The following is an 8,450-nucleotide window of genomic DNA, read 5'->3' as shown; positions in this document are numbered from 1 at the left end:
TCCTTTTCCTTGAGACTGCCTTCGGCAGTGACACTGTCTAGGAGCACTTTGATGATTTTGTCCCTTTGACTTTGTCTTTTCCACCAAAATTAAATTTAGATATGTGACTGTATATATAAAATGTTCGTAAAAACAACTAATAAAGCTGAAAAGTCTGTATTTCAGTGACATCTTGTTTGATTTAAAATTCAAGGAGGTGATGTGGCTAAATGTATTAGCAAAAACAAGGGCTAAATTTCACAAAACAGACAATTTTTACTCTCACAGTTACAGATCAGTCTGACGTCCAAGAGGAAATCCATCCATCTCCTGCTTATCCACATCAGGTGGACTGGTCAGTAATTTGTGAGTTATCTATTCACTGATAATCAACAGGAAAAACTTTCACTCTACGTATATTATTACTTATGTATACTGTTTAGAGCAGCTGCAATATTTACTGGCTCTGCTGTGTGCATCTCCTCCCACACTTTCCTCTTCCAGCTGCTGTCATAATGACTGACCTGTTTAGTTGGGTAAAAAAGCAGCTGTTACAACCATTCTCTCATAACTACTTATACTAAATACTTTCCCAGGGGTCAAGTATAGAGGAGCTTCTGTTTTCATACAACAGCCTGCTGGTCTGTTACGGTCTCTCCCTCTCTGTATTTTGCAGTTAGTTTGAAGTTACCATCATAGTGCAGAAAATATTAGTTTTGAAAGAACAGCGACTATGATTAAGTAGTTTGGTTTTGCATATTACAATTTTAAAATGCCAGTGTCTGGATTACAAAACAGTTGTATTGATATCTCTATATTAAATGTTAACTAACACAGATCTTGTACTTTCCACCCTCATGGACTACTCTGTAAAAGGTTAAAGGACTTTTTCAAAGCAGATATAAGTCTTCAGGCAAGGAGAAGAGAGAGTGTCAATACTATATTCAAGGAAATGGGAAGGGGTGCGAAACAAAGAAAAATAAGGAAAGATTAATGTAAGATGGGTGAAGCCAGGCAATGAGGACTAATAGAGTGGGTAGCTGCTTGTTTTTCCTGTTTTGGTAGGAATTCACCCACAAATATATTAGATGGGTCCCTTGCCAATATTTTTCCCAGTCCTTTGAATTTTGGATGACGTGAGGCATTAGCTGTGCTAAAATACAGAAGGTATAACAGCTGAACTATCACTGTGAATCACATTAAATGGCTCATTGCCTACATTTTAAAACTGACCTCCCAGCTGGCTACAAGAAGTTTATCATCGTGTCCACACCTACCTCAGACCGTCACTTGTAGCCTCTCATCCAGCATCCATAGTGCTCTGCCTCAGTTTGCAGCCCTCCACCACCTCACCTCTACTCCTCAGGCCTGAAAACCATCCAGTTTGGATGCTCTACTTCAGATTTTATTTATTGTTTGCTTGGAGTAGTTCTCCAGGTTCTGGACTCTCTGCTCTGTTCAGTTATGGTTCCCCTGTTGCTCTGTACAGCCAGCAGCTAACCTGATTCTCCATGGGTTCACTCACAAACTGCTCTGACTTGCTCTGTACCAGTGTTGTGCCAGAAAGTGATTTTTGATATTTCTGTGTTTTTGTGTATAATGTCTTTGTGTATATTAGTTAATAGACTATAGTCATCAATAATTTTGAAGGCTTTATATATCAAATAAAGAAAAGCCCTGACAGTCATTGTCATGTAGAACACAGAATAGGTACAAAAGTGTATGTAATTTTTGGATTGATCCTTTTTGTTATATTTGTTGCAATTTTTCCTCACTTCTTGGTCAGATCTCTCTGGAAAGCATATTTTTAATCTCAACAGCACTTTTTAACTTGATAAATAAAGGATATATAAAAGTCACTTTCTAAAAATTGATTGCAGCTTCTACTTCTAATCAGTGACACGTAGAAGCTTTGTAACAGGAATGTTATATTTTGTTAAAATGACTTCATGCTATTCATAAGAACAGTTTGAGATAAATTTGACAAATTATAGGCCAACAAGTTATTTACAACAGTGCTAATACTGGCATGACCCGTTCAGCCTTGCAGTAATTATTCATGTTTTATCTAATTATTATGGCCCGTGTATTTATTTGCTCATGTTAGAGCAGCCTGCATGTCAAAATTTGCATAAGCACTGCTATGCGACCTGGCACGCTGGAGTAGTCATTGGCAAGTCCTGCTAGTACTGCATACATCTCAAAAAGAGCGGCTACCGGTGGACTGATAAACTGTTGCATACCAGATAGTTGACAGTAGGTACAGTTCAGGTTCCTTGTAGGGACATTACATGAGGAGAGCTAGACAGGTTTAGCAGCAGGACTGGTATTTGCTTATCCGTGGAAAGACGACCAGGACAAATACTGGCAGAGCCCTACAAATGACCTGAAACAGCCACTCAAATTAGTTAAATTCAGGTTTATTTATATTAGTGCAAACTCACAATAGTGCTTTGAGGCAAATTCTGGAGAAAACCCCAATAACCAAAATAACCCCGTCTGAGCAGTGGGAGACAGGACAAAACAGAGTGAGAGAGAGTGAGAAGACAAAGTTCAATGACATGTAAATAACTCATGAAAGAATAATAACTCATTATTCTTTCATGAGTTATTTACAAGTTTCTGACCACTTATAAAATGTGTTCAATGTGCTGCCCATTGTGTTGGATTGTCAATGCAACCCTCTTCTCCCACTCTTCACACACTGATAGCAACACCGCAGGAGAAATGCCAGCACAGGCATCCAGTATCCGTAGTTTCAGGTGCTGCACATCTCGTATCTTCACACCATAGACAATTGCCTTCAGATGACCCCAAAGATAAAAGTCTAAGGGGGTCAGATCGGGAGACCTTGGGGGCCATTCAACTGGCCCACGACGACCAATCCACTTTCCAGGAAACTGTTCATCTAGGAATGCTCGGACCTGGCACCCATAATGTGGTGGTGCACCATCTTGCTGGAAAAACTCAGGGAACGTGCCAGCTTCAGTGCATAAAGAGGGAAACACATCATCATGTAGCAATTTCAAATATCCAGTGGCCTTGAGGTTTCCATTGATGAAGAATGGACCCACTATCGTTGTACCCCATATACCACACCAAACCATCACTTTTGTTGTGCCAACAGTCTTGGAGGGATCCATCCAGTGTGGGTTAGTGTCAGACCAATAGCGGTGGTTTTGTTTGTTAACTTCACCATTCACATAAAAGTTTGCCTCATCACTGAACAAAATCTTCTGCGTGAACTGAGGGTCCTGTTCCAATTTTTGTTTTGCCCATTCTGCAAATTCTGTGCGCCGATCTGGGTCATCCTCGTTGAGATGCTGCAGTAGCTGGAGTTTGTAAGGGTGCCATTTGTGAGTAGCTAATATCCGCCGAAGGGATGTTCGACTAATGCCACTCTCCAGTGACATGCGGCGAGTGCTACGCTGTGGGCTCTTGCTGAATGAAGCTAGGACAGCCACTGATGTTTCTTCATTAGTGACAGTTTTCTTGCGTCCACATTTTGGCAAATCGAACACTGAACCAGTTTCACGAAACTTAGCAAGCAGTTTGCTAACTGTAGCATGGGAGATGGGTGGTCTCGTAGGGTGTCTTGCATTGAAATCTGCTGCAATGACCCGGTTACTGCGTTCACCAGATATAAACACAATTTCGATCCGCTCCTCACGTGTTAACCTCTTCGACATGTCAATGGCTGTGAACAAAGAGAAACTTGTAAATAACTCATGAAAGAATAAAGTTACGTTGAAACCAAGCGCACCATTGTTTTTCTTGTGACATTACCAATAAGTTTGATGTGTCACATGGCCCTCTTCCTATTGAAAGTTATATCCAAGATGGCCGACTTCTAAATGGCCACCATGGTCACCACCCATCTTGAGGAGTTTGCCCCCTCACACACACTAATGTGCCACAAACAGGACTTAAATATCACCAACGATTCCCATGTTATTACAGTGTATCCATATAAATGGCCCACCCTGTAGAGTAACAAATATGTAGCATCGCTAACTAGCTAGCTACAAACCTCTAACACCATGCTAACAGCTAATGTAGCGAATGAATTAACAACAGAGTGATTTTAGATGTTGTACAACTATAAGATGATAAGCTGTGTGTCTTTTTCATAACAGTGACGTGGTTGTATTTATCTTGATTTAACCAGTCCTCAGTCGCGGTAAACCCATCAGCAGATAAACTGGAGCAGCCGGGCTACGTAAAAAGTGTAGGGGGGCGTGGTCGTGGTCACGTCTAGCGGGTGTGTGGGCGGGAGCGTTATGCAGACACTCCACCTCAAGTCACTACTGCAGAAACTCTGGCTGTGTCTCAATATGTGTACTTGTGTGTACTTGTGTGTACTTCCCAGATAGCAAGACGACATTGAATCTATGTTGATTTTTCATCTGATCCGTCGTATATGATCGGGGTTGAAATGCCAATGTTGTAACAACATTGAAATACTGTGGTAAACCGACGGTCTTACTATAGAGACGTTGTAACGATGTTGATTCACCGTTGTTTTTTTGTCATTGATATTTGATCTATTTATAGTCGACCAGGTGACAACAACAACGTCGAGAAAACGTCTATTTATAGTTGACGATCATTCGGCTCTGGTCACCATCAAAAACCATCGATTTGTAGTTGAGCATTAAATTGCATTGCAACTGATCGGGTATAAAGTACCAGAGAAAGTAGATTTATTGTTCATTTGTTATCAATGACTTGGTCTAGTTCACCAGCTTTAAAAAATCGTGTCTACGTGCAATTTATGTATAGTTGACCGGGAAATTAAAGCAGCGATCACTTGGACTATTCCACAGCACCCCTCTCACATTGGTACATCCCCCCAGGTATTGTCTTCTACAGTAGAGCGGGACATTTGATTTACTCTCAGCGGAATTGACCGGAGAAGGCATCAGTTCATGCACTGCACTGGCCTGCACCACGATTAGTATAAGGTAAGAATGAATGATTTTTTTTTCCTACTCGTTATTTCCATGTTTGCATTTGAATAACAGTAAAAAACTCGTTAATGTTGTACATTAACAAGTTTTTTACAGTTATTTATGTTGCTCCCACAAAATGTGGGAGCGCGAAATTGTGTCTATACTTCTTACAATCCGGCAACAAATAAATTGCACTGCGAACAAAGTATATCAACAAAGAAAACATTTTCGTTTCATAATTTCTTCGTTATATTCCCTTACAAAGCTAGCTTTAACGCTTCGAGGTTTCCTTTGTTCTTGCCGTCGCCTCGGCGCTTGACCCAGACTTTCGCTCTGTAGTTGCTTAGTACTACAAAAAATTCTAAATCTGTGATATATGATTGATAAACGTAAAGTTAACTGTATAAACGTGTTCAATGACTTTGTTACTTTTGATGATTGGAGAGCACTCGCTTCAATTCGCACACGAAAACTTTAGACTCAGTTTGAAAGCTCACGCAGCATGCCCACGTGACTGTACGTTGCACGCTCACCTAACTTTACGTTGCACGCGTACATGACTTTCCGTTTGTGCCTTGAATAATGAATAAGGCTACGTCCACACGTACCAGGGTATTTTTGAAACCGCTGATTTTTCTATGCGTTTGCACCTTTTGTCCACACGTAATGTATGTCTGGCCGTACATTGTGTTTGTATTTCCAGGCACATTTCACGAAGCAGAACGCAGTCTTCAGAGATATCCACGTGAACGCTGTGATACGTCTGACCTTCAGTCCGAAGAAGAAACCCAGACCAGTCTTAAAAGAAAGCACAAATAAAACCTTTTTATTCACAAACATATCTTTGATTGTTAAGAATTTATGATCTTGTCTTTTATACATATCTGTGGTGCTTGCATACTGCAATATCACCACATAATATAGTCCAAAAAGTGGAAGTTTGTAAACTTTTTAAAAATGCAAAGCCGTGTACACTTGTGCACTTCAAAAATTCATTGTATACTGTACCTTCTTGCACGTCTCTGTTTCCTGTGTGTGTTGTTAGAAATCAAACTAACTTTAGGAAACAATATGCCAAAAGCATATTTACAATTACTTAAGACCGTTTTTAATTTCTTTTCTTTATCCCCTGTACACATATACGGACTCAGAGGATGAGCAGCCTACAAAAAAACGGTTTCCCCAGGCCCCTCGAGTGAAAATACCAGGTAATAAAATACTGTCTAGTGTCTGTGTACATATCTGTGTCTGACACAAGGAAACTTTTTTGACAAGTTGTCTGTATTCTTAAATACTTAAAAAATGATCTTTTTCTAAACAGCCCTCATCACTCCGCAGTCTGCCCCCCAGCCCACTGATAGCAACCATCATAATGCCCCACCCAGCTTCCGGCACCTTTCGCCACTCCGGCACAAACCGACACAGCTTTGCGATCTCCCCAGCATGCAGAGTCTGATGTCTTCCCTATAGATGGTATGCTTTTAAAAAAGCTTTAAAGCTGCATCACAATGTCATTGTACTCTTATCTAAAAAAAAAAACCTAATTTATACTCCTGAATGTCATCTTGTTGTGATTTTTTTTTTCTGTAGATTCCAGAGACTCTGTGAAGCCACTATTACAAGGCAAGTTTGAAAATCTTGGAATTTCACAGTTTACATGGTATAACAAATATATGTGACAGGCAAAAACTAGTAAACACTTTTAGCAGTTACAAGAACTAACAAATGAATATCCAACAAAAGGGAATAGAAATACATTGCACTGCCAATACTTTGGTTTATTCTTTGTATGACTTGAAAATCAGGCTTTAGGGAAAACTAAATGACATGTTTCTATCATCAATTACATGAAGTAAACACACAGGCACTTGCATACACATTTAAGACATGAGACTCGCTAATTCCATCTCTTAAAATGTGTCTATAGGTGAGACGCTTTGCGTTGATTGGTGCTGCTGGACCACACTGGAGGTGCGAGTCCGCCGTGTAATGGTTTATGCCATTACAAAGGAGCTGGCCTCTGTACTCAACTGGACAGGGGAAAAAAAAACAAGGACCAGGCAAAGCAAAAAAGGGCATTTAAAGAGACAGCGCTGTGCAGATGCATATTTGGTAAGTTTTAACATTTATTGTAGTTTTATGAGCCTAAAGTGAACAATAAAGGGATCAATTGATGTGCTGGGTGTGTTTCACATTTCCTATGTCTGTTTTTTGCTATATTACTTTGTCTTTCTTAATAACAAGACTTTCATGTCCGGTTAATCTGGAGATGGAGTCTTTGGTCTTCGGCTTGTTTTGTCCTCGGGTTGTACACTTTGTACAGCCCGACGACCCCATGTTTTCTTTTTTTTTTTAAAGGATACACGGCACACCATGCTAAGACATATCACATTTTCAGCTTATAGCTCTTTGGGAATCAAATGTGGCAGTTTGCTGATTTCCGCCTGGTGACTTTCATGTTTATTAGCCTAGGAGTTTACATACTTTCTCACTGCTGAAGACAATTAACAAGAGCTTATTCATGTGCTCTAATTCCCTTTTTTTGTGTGTGTGTCTATTTTTGTCCTAGATGGCCTGGCGCAGCAGGTAGGGGCGAACTCTATGTCTGAGTTGGTCTTTGCTCAAGCAGCCCAGAAATGGCTCAGATATGCTCCAGATCGTACGGGTGGGACGCAGGACACACATCATCCATCCCCATCCCGGAGTAAATAATAAAAAGTGACGTGAAACATAGAAATGTAAATAGGAAACTTTGTCTTTTAATAAAGTATTTTGAAAATGATACATGTCTATTGACCTTTTTTGTTTTTTTGTTTTTTTTCAATAAAAAGCAACTGTGCGAAAGAGGTGGAAAATCAACACCATAGCTCAACAGTGTTTCAATATCAGAATCTGACATTGTTTCAATGTCAACAGTGTTAGAAAATATAACATCGAATCAATGTCAGGTTTCAACATTGATTCAACATCAAAACCTGACGTTGTTTCAACGTTAAAAATGGGTGCAAGAGTGACGTTGGGTCAACGTCAGATCTCAACGTTGGTTCAATGACATCGCCTGATATTGACTCAACATTGTTTCAATGTTTCCTTGCTATCTGGGTTGCGTTCTCCTGGGCTGATGATATGTCATTGGTCGGAGACCAAGTACTGTTACAGTTGATCACTACTGAATTCAACAAGATGTAAACAAATGTTTTATGAGTTCTGTAACAAGATGTTGCCTGTGATGGCTGCCTCTGTGTTTTGGTGCGCTTTGTTTTTTATTTATTTGTTTACAAACTCGGTGGCCATTCGTTTTCACGTAGTTATATGACATAGGAGAGGAAAGCGAACCGATACATTTGTGCGTCTCCACTGGCTCAGTCCCCGTACTCATACCATCAATATTCCTCTCCAATAGTAAACAGTAGTAGGTGAGACGCTTTGCGTTGATTGGTGCTGCTGGACCACACTGGAGGTGCGAGTCCGCCGTGTAATGGTTTATGCCATTACAAAGGAGCTGGCCTCTGTACTCAA

The 8,450-nt window shown here is 40.2% G+C and overlaps 1 long non-coding RNA gene across 1 annotated transcript; it reads left to right on the top strand.

Moving 5' to 3' along the window:
* The first annotated feature begins 6,126 nt into the window (after positions 1 to 6,126).
* Positions 6,127 to 6,985, top strand: LOC135932228 (uncharacterized). The gene is made up of 3 exons (XR_010573339.1): positions 6,127 to 6,404; positions 6,522 to 6,554; positions 6,859 to 6,985. It is a non-coding gene; the product is annotated as an uncharacterized LOC135932228 (long non-coding RNA).
* The last annotated feature ends 1,465 nt before the right edge of the window (positions 6,986 to 8,450 follow it).

This window comes from Pelmatolapia mariae, linkage group LG18 (assembly GCF_036321145.2).
Source record: "Pelmatolapia mariae isolate MD_Pm_ZW linkage group LG18, Pm_UMD_F_2, whole genome shotgun sequence".
NCBI lineage: Eukaryota > Metazoa > Chordata > Actinopteri > Cichliformes > Cichlidae > Pelmatolapia > Pelmatolapia mariae.
Note: the sequence above shows the minus strand (reverse complement) of the source record. Positions and strands in the feature narration are given on the sequence as shown.